The 12311-nt window shown below is 37.5% G+C and overlaps 1 long non-coding RNA gene across 1 annotated transcript in view; it reads right to left on the bottom strand.

The window, feature by feature from the left end:
• Positions 1-5132: 5132 nt before the first annotated feature.
• LOC136886399 (uncharacterized) overlaps positions 5133-12311 on the bottom strand; it is a 47013-nt gene continuing 39834 nt past the window's right edge. Inside the window, exons 3-4 of the long non-coding RNA XR_011019020.1 lie at positions 6497-6517; positions 5133-5353 (exon numbers count right to left, since the gene is read on the bottom strand). This is a non-coding gene — a long non-coding RNA (uncharacterized lncRNA). The remainder of the gene's footprint in view (positions 5354-6496; positions 6518-12311) is intronic.

Below are 12311 nucleotides of genomic sequence, written 5' to 3'. Positions count from 1 at the left end.
ACCGTTCTCCGTCCATGTTCACTTGGCTTATCTTTTTGCTCTTTTCCACAGTGCATGACTACAGTTTTCTTTTTACTTTTTCTGCTATTTGCTTTACGTCGCACCGACACAGATACGTCTTATGGCGACTATGGGATAGGAAGGGGCTAGGAAATGGAAGGAAGTGGCCGTGGCCTTAATGAAGGTACAGCCACATCATTTGCCTGGTGTGAAAATGGGAACTACGGAAAACCATCTTCAGGGCTGCCGACAGCGGGGTTCAAACCCACCATCTTCCCATTACTAGATACTGGTCACACATAAGCGACTGAGCTATCGAGCTCGCTTTCTTTTAATAATTACTATTCCAAACTCCTTCAGATTGTCATTCCAAATGTCCAGTCTCCTTTGTACTTCCTTTTCTCCCTTTCCCCAAATCACAATATCATCTGCAAATACCAAAGCATTCACTCCATCACTACTGATACTCTGTTTTACACGTTTTATGATTTCGTCCAACAATATAGTAAACAATAATAGCGGCAGTGCACTTCCTTGCTTGAGAACTTTTTGTGTATAACATGTTTCAGTCATTTACTCGCCACTTGTACACTGCTTTTACTCTCATGATACAACATTTTTATCTTGTTAATTAATGATGTTGGTACATTCCTTTTCAGTAGTCATTCCCATGCATGATTTTCCTAAGCTGTATCATAAGATTTTTCCAAATCTAAAAATACGGAGATTATTTTCTTGTTCCTTTCCAGATGTATTTCCATTATCGTTCGCACTGTAAATATCAAGTCTATTGTTGATCTATTCGGTCTAAAGCCATATTGTTCTTCCTCTAACTGTGTTTCTATTGATTATGCTGGGTAAAATTTTTGGACGTAGGGATCGCGATCGAAGGACGCACACTTGGCTCACGGGATTGTACTGGACTAGATTCGACTAGACTGACGAGGACAGGCAAGCATCGTAAAGACTTCCCTGATTGTGACCAACCTTCAGTAATGGAGAAGGCACTACAACAAGAAGAAGGAGGAGAATAGGATTTTTCACAAAAGGCTATAAGAAATTTGTAGCGTGCTCTATGTGTGCAGATATCCCGTACCATCCTGACAACAATGTTTTTATAATGTTCCACAAACGAATTTTTTGAGTTGTTAAACAAGCGAATTCTTCTATAAATTGTTATCTGTAGCTGAATATTTCTTGAAGGGGAGCATTGTCAGTGCAAGCTGGCAAGAGTTTGCGTGAAGAACCTGTGTCCACACGTTTACATGTCTGTAACCTTTCGTCTCCGTGCATTAACCACAAAAGGGAAATGATCGCCAGAATAATTCAATACTCTAATTGTATCGTGCGAAGTATACAGTAAATTAGCAGTTAAGTGCAAGCCTTTCAGTATAGGGCCCATACACTGATTAATTTAAGGTAAGCTGTTCATTATACTTTCACAAATATAAATATTAATCATCATCATCATCATCATCATCATCATCTTCCTTCCAAGTATTGGGGTATGTGTCTCGTTACGGTCTTGTATTTTACTTTTTGCAAGACTTGATAGCAATCAAATGTCCTTCCGACGGGTTGCTAGCCTGAGGGAAGTAAGACCATTGGTGGGACTGCCATCTCTCAGCTAATGAACTAGCTGAAATTACAGCATTTCCTCCATAAAGGATGTAACGATAATACCGCCGTGACTCTGTCGACAGGGCTTCATCTGTGGGAACAGGTTTTTTCATCTTTGGGCAGGAGAGGTTATGTCATAATAATCATCATCATCATCATCCTTCCAAGTACTGGGCCATGTGGCCCGTTACGGTCTTTATTTTCTTTCCATCGCTTCATTGGACGTCCTATAGATCTATGTCCTCTTGGTTGATAGCGTAGGATCTCCTTTGGTAGTCTTCCAAATTCCATCTTTTGAACATGACGTTTCCAGTTTTCTTGGTAATCATAGACGTAATTGATTACTGATTTCACATTCAGTCCCTTAAGCACATCTTCATTTCTTATACGATCCCATTTCGTATAGCCTGCTGTTCTGCGCATGAACGTCATTTGACGTGCTGTAATTCTGGAAATGTCTTGAGTTCTTATTGTCCATGCCTCACTGCCGTAGCAAAGGGTTGGTCTGGCTAAAGTGTTATAAAGACGTAAGCGAGTGTGTTTTTGGACAAGAGATGGCTTCATGATATGATTTATGATTCCTGTTGTTCTGATAAATTTGGTTATTTTTACAGAGATATCAATTTCCCCTCGGTAAGATAAATTGTATCCCAGATAATTGAATTCGTTGACTCTTTCCAACTTTTATTATCTAAACAGATTTTAGTCGGGATAGGGTCCATCCCCTTAAAGGCCATTATTTTGCTCTTTTGTGGTGAAATGATCATGTCGGATTTTGAAGAGACTTTCTGGAGATTATTACTGACCACTGAAGATCATATTCTGATGATGCTACCAATGCAACATCATCAACAAAGAGTATGGCATCTAGATGTGTGAGATATATGTTTAGGGAGGAAGTCCACAACCTTGTCTCAAACCTCTGCTGATCGGTTTCCATTCAGTCTGATGATTACCTAACTTTATTGCAATAAGGTTGTCACTGTACATGTTGTATATGTTTTCTATTAAGTGTTGTAGGATATTATCTTCTGCTAAGCTACTATCTGTTCCTGTTAACTAGGTCAAAGTCTTTCTTAAAATCAACATGCTATGTGAGTTTCCAAGTTATATTCCCTGCGTTTTTCGACTAAGATTTTCAAGGTAAAGTTAGCATTAGCACATGAGCGCCCCTTTCGAAATCCATGTTGTTCATTTCCAATCACATTTTCATAATACTTGAATAATTTTTCTCTGACAATATTAGAGTAAGTTTTGTAGCCTGAGTTGAGTGTACTTATCCCTCTGTAATTTCCACAATCTTTCATACTGCCCTTGTTAAGAAGAGGAATAACTATAGCTTTTTGCCAATTCTCTGGTGGTCTGCTGCCATTCCAAATTAAGTGGATGAATTTGAGAAATCTTTGCCTGAAGATGTCACTGGAGTACTTGAATAATTCTGCATTTGTTGAATCTTCTCCAGATGCTTTTCTATTTCTAAGTTTTCTGAGTATTAGCTCCAGTTCTTCGAGTGTAATGGTTTCCGAAGACTTGTTAAGAGATGTTGGCAGAAGAAATGGCTCAATATTTGAACCTCTCCAAATGTTCCAAAAATAAATGAGCCACTCCGTTAGAGGTATTGCATTAATGCGTATGTCTTATTTTACATCATTATTCAGTTTCATGAGTATTTTGTAGGTCTGTGGTTGTGATCTTGTTATATCAGTTTCCAGTTGTGAAACAAAGTTTTCCCAAATCTTTTTGTGCTTTTTCCGCACTTCCCTTTTTGCTATTGTTCTCTTGTGGTGATACTCTATTTTATCTTCTAATTTGCCAGTTGACAAAAAAATTTTACAAGCATTTCTTTTGTCTGAAATAACTTTTCCATCTCTTCATCCCAGATTCTTAAACGCTTTTTCCTCTGCCATTTTTTCTTAATTCCCAAACTCTCAAAAGCAGACTGCTTTAAAACTGAACACAAATTAGACCACTCCATTTGCACGTTGTCACTAACTGGTGTCATCTGTGTAAGATTATTAAGTCTGTTCTGGTACAGCCATTTTATACTGGGGTCTCTTAATTGGTTAACCTTGTAAGAAGTTTTAATTTCTTGTGTTGTTTGTTTGTTTGTTTTATACCATCTAGGCCTCAGGCGAATAGGTGCTACTAATAGACAGTGATCAGTTTCCAGTTCAGGGCCTCGATAGACTCTTGTACCCAAGACTAAATCTGCCAATTTACCATTACAAATTATATAATCTATAATCGATTTCTGATTTCGTGCAGACCACGTATACTTGTGGGTGTCCTTGTGTGGGAACATTGTGTTCCTAATCTTTAACTGATTGAAGACAGTGAAATCTATTAATTTCGTTCCATTGTTATTACGGGTTGTTTCTCCATGAATTCCGATGTGATTCTGAATTTTCTCATTACCAACTCTGGCATTGAAATCTCCCAGTATATCTTGCTTGTTAATTTTATTGACTATCTTTTGCAGATCATTATAGAACCCATCACTTTCGTTTGAATTGCCCTCCACTGGAGCGCATACCCCTATAACTGTAAGATAACCCCTGAATAGTTTTAGTCAATTGGATAATCCTTTCATTCCAAAAAGTGTAGCTATCAATTGTTGATCTTAATCATTTGTGTACCATGAGCAGTACACCCGCCTGTGCTCTAGTATCTCTGTCAACCCCACTGAAAAATGTAAATAATTTACTGTCTCTTTTGATCCCTGAAGCTTTCTTTTGTTTCTGAAATTGCTGCAATTAAAATGTCCTCCAGCCTGTCATCTTTGTGTGAGATACCTTGTACATTCGAGGTAGCACATCTAAGAGTATTTTTCTTCTTCCAATGTTTGTCCATTTCACTGCAATTTTCATTGCCAGGAGAGGTTATGTATTCAACATAAAGTTAATTTTGGATAATATACAGAACAATAACAAATAGGTTAATATGCCAAGTTCTTCATGGTATAGATAAAAACATATAAAGTGTATAAAATTTCATAATTTTAAAATACTCACGTATAAGGAAACTTCAATCTTCAAAGAATATAAAGGACTTATTTATAATAACCATAGCAACTGTCACTAATCCTTCACAGCACCATAATTTTCATATTTCCCAAAAAACTACTATAAAATTCAGGACACCAGTAAGTGTATATTACAAAGATGACTTTTAAGTTTCATAACAACAGCATCAAACTATATCAATTCAGAAAAAACAGGATTATAATAGTACTAATACAGAGCTTCTCATATATGTAATGATATAGTCATGGCCACCTAATAGATATATTCTATATACATTAATTGTATATATTATGTAATAAGCAGACAACGAAGAATTCAGTAGTAGCTGCAGCTCATTGCAGGATTGTGGCGTTTAATTACATTTTTTAGCACTGCAATGGCAGGCAGTGGATCTGGGTAACAACAAACGCACAGTAATTTTTCCAAGCGCTTGTTTTATCACGTGGTGTTAGGTAAATAAGGTAAATAGAGGTATTATGTGAACATAGATATTTTTTAAATTCTTGTTTATTTTTTTGTTAATATAAGTACAATTTTCTTTTATACTGAAGAGCTATACAAGCAAAGCTCTTCTCCAGTGCGAACAATCAACATAAATCATGATGTTAGTAGGTATAGGAAAGTTCTTCGAAAGTAGTGGATCATTCTTTAGACACTTCGATACTTGCAAGAGTACTGGATACATTTAGTTATTCGCAGAGCCAATCACCCTAGAAAGAAGAACAGTGAGAATATTATTAAATAAGTAAATAAATAAATAAATAAATCAGTAATCATTAAATAACTAATGAGTAATAAGTGAACTAATTAATAACTAATGAAATAATGAAATACATAAATTGTAGGGCCTACCGTACAATAAAACGAGCATTATGTTTAATAGATATAAATTACGGTAAAACCCCGGTGTGTGCCGATACTGTACTCTAAGTATAATAGAACTATACTGGACAATATTTAGTGTGGTTTCTATTGCAGTATTTTACTAGTTTCTTTTTAGTGACACAAGTTTCAAACAATGACAAACGTTTATTCAGATGCGAGGTTGTATTCTCTTCGTACTAGCGATGAAAGGTACGGGCCTTAATTTTTCAAACATTATTCCAAACAAATTATCTTTAAATTTGTTCGCTTTTGAGAACTTTTATCAAGAACGGTACCCATTCGGCCCCGCTCAATTTACAGCATTGTTTATTGCTGGGCTATGGAGAACGTAGGATAAAGCCGAGGAAAGTATTTATAATGGACCAGAAAAGAGAACTGCATAGTGCTCTGATGGGTAGATGTGAAAACAGTTGACTGTAATAGTCTGTCTCAGGACTGAACAATGTGTTCGGGGCGGTCAAGACCGGCGTCTTAATTCAGCTCAATTTGTGAAATGTCTCTGACCGCTGACCGCGGTGTGAGGTGACCGCTGAAGGAGGAGACTTTATTGGAAAATCTATTGGTTCCAGACAAAAAATATTTTCTTGCTGGACCACTGAAGTCTGTTTCAGTGTGTGTGTGTGTGTGTGTGTGTGTGTGTGTGTTAAATTCTATGAAGATACTGTCTGAAGTATTTATGTATAAAGATTTACTTTGAGTCTCCAAATTCACTGTGCTCACGAGATGCATATCTACATTGTGTTTAAAGGTGTTTGTATACAGCATATGATTCATAACATAATGCGACATGAACGAATATGGTAACGTTGCTTAGCATGCAAAGATTAGCTTTATTTTATAAGGAACAGTGTATTGGTAACATTCTATTTCCATTCTGAGTTTTGTTTCTTGGGTGTGGTGTCATAACTTACAAGAAAGGCACCCTATGTATTTTATGGTAATGATTGTAATTGGCGTAGTGTACTTACATAGAAAGCACCATGTGGCATCTGAAACAAGAAAGAGAGACGTGTTTTATTTATAACTGTTTGTTCTGACGGCGGGCATGAAAATACTCTTTTAAACCATAAAAGTGTAGAACATAAATGGAATGGCAGATGAGTAGTAGTTGAAGTAACAAAATGAGGACAGGCCAGATAACATTTTCAATAGTTACAGTATATAATCGCACAATACGTTTATGAGCGCACAATGTTGTATTCGTTGTATAAGGAACAAGTGAACCTATAAATATAATGTTCCTTGTTTCTGTCCACATGAGAGGTGAATTCGATTTTCATGATACTTAAATATAATTCTGAATAAATATTAAGGGCACATGGTTGTGAAGATCACAGTAAAGTAGAAGAAAATATTTTGGACATAATTTGGACAAAATAATTATTTCAGGTTGATACAAATTATCACATTAAAATCAATTATGACGTTTACAGTAAGCTACAAATGTTGAAAACTAGAAAAGCAGCTGGAATTGATAAGGTTTCGGGGGATATACCAAAGACACTGGGTTGGGATATAGTACCATATCTAAAGTACTTATTTGATTATTGTTTGCAGGATGGAGCTATTCCAAATGAACGGCCAGTTGCTGTAGTACCCCTGTGTATAAAGGAAATGGTGATGGACATAAAGCTGAAAATTACAGGCCAGTCTGTTTGACATGCAATGCATGTAAACTTTGTGAAAGCATTCCTTCTGATTATATTCGACATGTTTGCGAAATTAATAACTGGTTTGATAGAAGGCAGTTTGTGTTTAGGAAGGGTTATTCCATTGAAGCTCAACTTGTAGGATTCCAGCAAGATATAGCAGATATCCTGGATTCAGGAGGTCAAATGGACTGTATCGCGATTGACCTATCTAAAGCATTTGATAGGGTAGATCAAGGAAGACTACTGGTTAAAATGAGTGCAATTGGACTTGAAGAAAAGAGTGGCTGAATGGGTGGCTGGGTTTCTAGAAATTAGAACTCAGAGAATTAGAGTAGGCGAAGCTTTGTCTCTCCCTGTAACGATTCAGAGAGGAATTGATAAGGTTTCGGTGGATATACTAAGGACAATCGGTTGGGATATAGTACCATATCTAAAGTACTCATTTGATTATCTGGGTGAAACTCTGCAAAATGCACACTGCCTAACCACCCAAAAGCTGGTTCTATTCATGTGATTGTAAGATATGCGGCCATGAAAGCCATTTTTGATGTTCTAACTCCATGGGGAGTTTTTTTTTGGAAACGGAGAATTCACTTCTCCTTTAGCAGGTTAGCAATACCTATTTGCTAACACGGCGAGACCATATGCTTTGTCTGCCACTGCTCACGGGTGGCCCAGATTGGTTGCGCAGTAGATATTAGTTTTCCCTCGTCCTGCTCGTGACGTCATCACAGGAGCACCGTGACGGTGTAGCATACATCCGCACGTGAATCTCATTTCGTTGTTTATATACTGAACCCATAATTATACGGTGAGAAAAATATTTTTTTCTCCAATATTTATTTGGTATTAAGAAAGTACTTTTATGTTTGAAGGTAGCCATGTTGCGCTCCTAAGAGCCCCGATGTCACGTGGGAAGGTTCTCACTCACGGCAAGCTCGTGAATTGCCGGGACACCTCGGTGGAACTCGAGTGCCCGACAATTCTTTAAATTCATGGAATTCTATACAACGAGGGATTTTGGCAATATAGTAAATGAAGAAATAAATAAGCAAAATTATTCGTACACCCTCCGTGAAGACAGAGACACCAGGGAAAAACTTAAATGCAGATAAGCCTAAGTACATGTTAGCGTGAGATCAGCGAACCAGCTACACGTGCCAAGGTCAGGGGAGGAAGAAAACGCGCGAAACGCACGGGCAGAAATAATTTATTTCCCCGGTTATGAGTGTAGAAAAATTATAAAATTAACGTCTAACATAAGTGCAAGTCTGTCCGGAGTTCTGGGACAAGTCTCATCAAAATCCGTCTATTAGACGCAAAATTGGCAGATTACACAATCAAGCCTCATAGAGGGGATAGCGTCCCTTCTGAGATTATAAAAGAAACCCCCCACCGTAGATTTTGCAGTGTCGATCTGGAACTTGAAGCCGCGGGAGCTTGTGCCCGTCGTCATTAGAATTTCGCGCCAGATTGACCGACAAATAATTAAATACATGTCCGTGGCTAAGGTCCATATACTTGGTTAAGAAGAGAAAGTAATTGGAAAAGTTCTGAACGTTTGCCGACAAACTAGGAAAGTGTAGGCTGGTTGAAATATACACAGGAAGTTTTATTTATATAATCTCATGTACGCTTGAAAGTGAAGAGGTTTTTGGGGGAAGCTATTCAGAGTAGTTCTGCTCCCTTATCTGCTGAACACCTGTTTTTATTGAAGCAACGGAGAGAAACCACGCTGGGAACGCATCAGACAGTTGTAGTCGACTGCTGAGCGAGGGAAGTTCGTGGTGCAAATTACAGAGAAAGTGCCTGATTTATATGGTAATTTTAATATCGTGTGTGTGAAGGGTAGTGTTTGTATGAGTGAGATTTTGGAAATGAAAATGTTATCTGTGAAAATGAGCGGCTAAGCCCGAGGTCAGCTCGTGATGATGTAACCAGAATGCTGGGAATGTCACCATTGTGCAGGTCTGTCTATTTTATATTATGTTGTAGTTAGTTATTGTTCTGTCCCAACAAATTTTCCAGATGATTGTCGGGTTGATATTCGTAATTATCAGGCGAAAAGTGTTGTAATTTTTGGTCAGCGTGTGAAATTTTCGGTGTGTAAAGTCATGTCAAGAACGGTAAAATGCGACGCCTAAAATTTTGTGTTGAATGTTCGATGAGATATCATCCGAAGCGTGGATTGTTGGAACGTTGTAAGTGTAAATTAGTCGTGGCGAATATCTTAATCTCAGATGTCAGTTGAATTCAGAAATGTTGGTCGATAATAATAATAATAATAATAATAATAATAATAATAATAATAATAATAATAATAATAATAATAATAATAATAATAATAATGTCTACCGCGGGATAAGGAAATTTTTCTATGTTAAAGTGCATTTAACCAGTATATTTTTACAAGGATAGCAGGCATATTTAGATGATTTCGGTGAAATTTGTTAGAGTCACAGTCATTAATGGGAAGGAAATTTTGAGACATCGTGTATATCAATGATACGAAAAGTCGCTGGGTGCTCTTGGACTCTCGAGGTTCGAAGGCGTAATAATAGTAAAGTAAGAGATGTGTTTAATAATGGTTGTCGTTTTCACCAGGGGATCGAAGTATGAAAAAGGGTCTTGAAGGAAAAGGGATTGAGATCGACGGATTTATATGTATGTGGAGATGAGAGAGATGGATGAAGTGATACCGCTGGAATAAAGCGAGGAGAAGGAGTTTGAGACAAGCTATATTTTTAAAGAGGAAGTGTTTAGGAAACAGGCTGTGTTGAGGCAGGCTGTATTGTTTTCCGCAATCAATCCGAATTTGAGACGACTATGGTGTGGAGCATCGGTAATTTATAGAAAGATCCCAAGTGAAAACGACTTTAGTAAATGTTAAAGTCTTCGTAGTAAACATCCAGTAATTCTTGTTACGTAAAGCCCGTATGGATAATAAGATAATGAGCGACCTCAAGGATCAAAGAGCACTTTGGACCCATGGTTGGGTTGTACTGAATTTGTTCACTGGAGAGGTCATTGATAAAATAGTTGAAATTGATGATAGGCGATTTGAGAATTTCGAATGCGGTAGTGATGATTATTATTTTGAAGGCATCCACTATATTGTAAACGTGTGTTGGGAATTTTCATTTGCTTCCCTAACACTTCAGTACACAGGCTGAGATTGTGTTCGAGGTGGAGAATCGTTCGTCACGTATATTTATTTTTGAGCTCACGTATTGTAATGGTAGAGACTTACTGTATTTTTTTCGACTTGCATTCATTTGATAGTAAGAGACGTGGTTCCGATCGTGTGGTATTTGTCTGACCTGATTTTGTATTAAATGTCGGAGGTGTTTGAAGTTGCTAGTTCGCCTGATATGTTAAGGGAGGCGTAGTACGACCCACTTTGACGCCCGACGATAGATTTAGGACGTCACATGTTATTCTTGGAGTCACTGATGATGAGACGTCCTAGGTCACGCCCGACGATAGAATTTGGAAGGCATCATGTACATAATGATTAGTGTTAGGATGTACAGATTTCAAGTGAGCCCGACGATAGGTCTGGGATGGTAGCTGTACACACTCAAGTCTCAGTTTAGATGTTTCGTTTGTTCTTTTTGTTGAAGTGGCCTGGGTGAAGGTAGCATCTACAGTACGATATGATTTATGAAGAGGGTCAATGCGTAGCTCTCCATTGAGATAACGGGACAGCTGTTGACAAGTGAGGGTTGTCCAAGTGTTGGATATCGGCTCGATATAGATTAAATATTTTTTTCTGTGATTCTCCGTGCGTGTTAAGCTTTAATGACTTCGAGATGTTAATTTACTTTTACGGACTTTATTGTTTTCTCGTTTTGACGTCCGTTCTCGTTTGATAGTGTGCATATTGACACTCAGTGTATTAGTGTGAGACTTGAGTTGCGAATGCGGTTTCGATTCGTCAGCCAGTAACAATATTTATGTTCAATCTTGTCGTACTTTCATTTTTATTCATAGTTAAAGTAAGTAAGTAATCACTTTACGAGTAGTGTGTTGGGACAGACAGTAAATAGAGAGATCTGTACTGGTAGCATTGTTTTTCAAGGGAAAGAATTCCTTAAAGTTGTAGTAAATTTTAGCGTGGACTGGTAATTTTATTAAGCATATCAAACCCATTTCTAACCTGAAAATCGGTTCGATAATAATATTTTTCAAGTGACTTTCCACTTTTTAATTATCTTCAGTGTTTGGCATTTCTTCTAAATGCATGATTAGTAATTGTTTCCTGCATTTCGCAGTTTTGTTCCTTTAGAACGGCATAACGTAAGATCCTCACGGATCCTGTTGTTGTTGGTTCCTTCCGAACAGCTGTTTGGGGTGATGCACATTTAGCATCGGGATTACCTTATCACTTAAGGGTGTCATGAATGACAAATACATGGTGGGATTTTATTTCAATTGTGAATGATGCTGTTAACTTGTAGTGAACACCATGCTTTCCCATAATATTTCGCAACCTATCCAAAGCAACTGATAGTCAGTTTGGTTCGATTAAGGGTCCATTCGGCGGGTGTTCCGTATCCGTTAAGGGTATTCGACTGGTGGATAACCTTAATTGAGAGAAAATCAGGCGTTCTACTTGTTGAAAGTCAGATTTTCCACGGATCGTGTGGATTAACTCTCAGTTCTCGTTTGGAATAATAGGTGCCCGGTTTTCAGGTCTTCCCTTTTTCAGTTTTTCAGTTTCGCTGTCCACTAACATATTAGCTTCTCCGAAGCAACTCTTCGACATTGTAAGAAACAAAGTGACGGTATGTAATGTGACGGTGTTTGGAACATTCAAAAATCAATAATTTATATTTTTTTATTTTGCAAGAATGCATATTAAATTAATGATGTTATCGTGCTCTTTCAATTTAATAAAAGTTAGTAAGCACATTTTTGCTCCTCATTTCAAGTAGTTAGGCTCTCTTCTGAACCCCATCGTTTGGTTAAGATCGTGACCGAATTTATTCCCGCAACGACCCAGGATTTAAGAGTTCTAAATTGTTCTACTGTAGCAGCCGTGGCCGACCAACGATGGAATGGTAAGTTCAAGGGTTCAATACGTCTCTCTTATAAAGAAAGGATTTCCACGTAATAACTATACTTAATT

The sequence above is a fragment of the Anabrus simplex genome, chromosome X (assembly GCF_040414725.1).
Source record: "Anabrus simplex isolate iqAnaSimp1 chromosome X, ASM4041472v1, whole genome shotgun sequence".
Classification (NCBI taxonomy): Eukaryota; Metazoa; Arthropoda; class Insecta; order Orthoptera; family Tettigoniidae; genus Anabrus; species Anabrus simplex.
The sequence above is the reverse complement of the archived record's forward strand: the minus strand, read 5'-3'. Positions and strand labels throughout refer to the sequence as shown.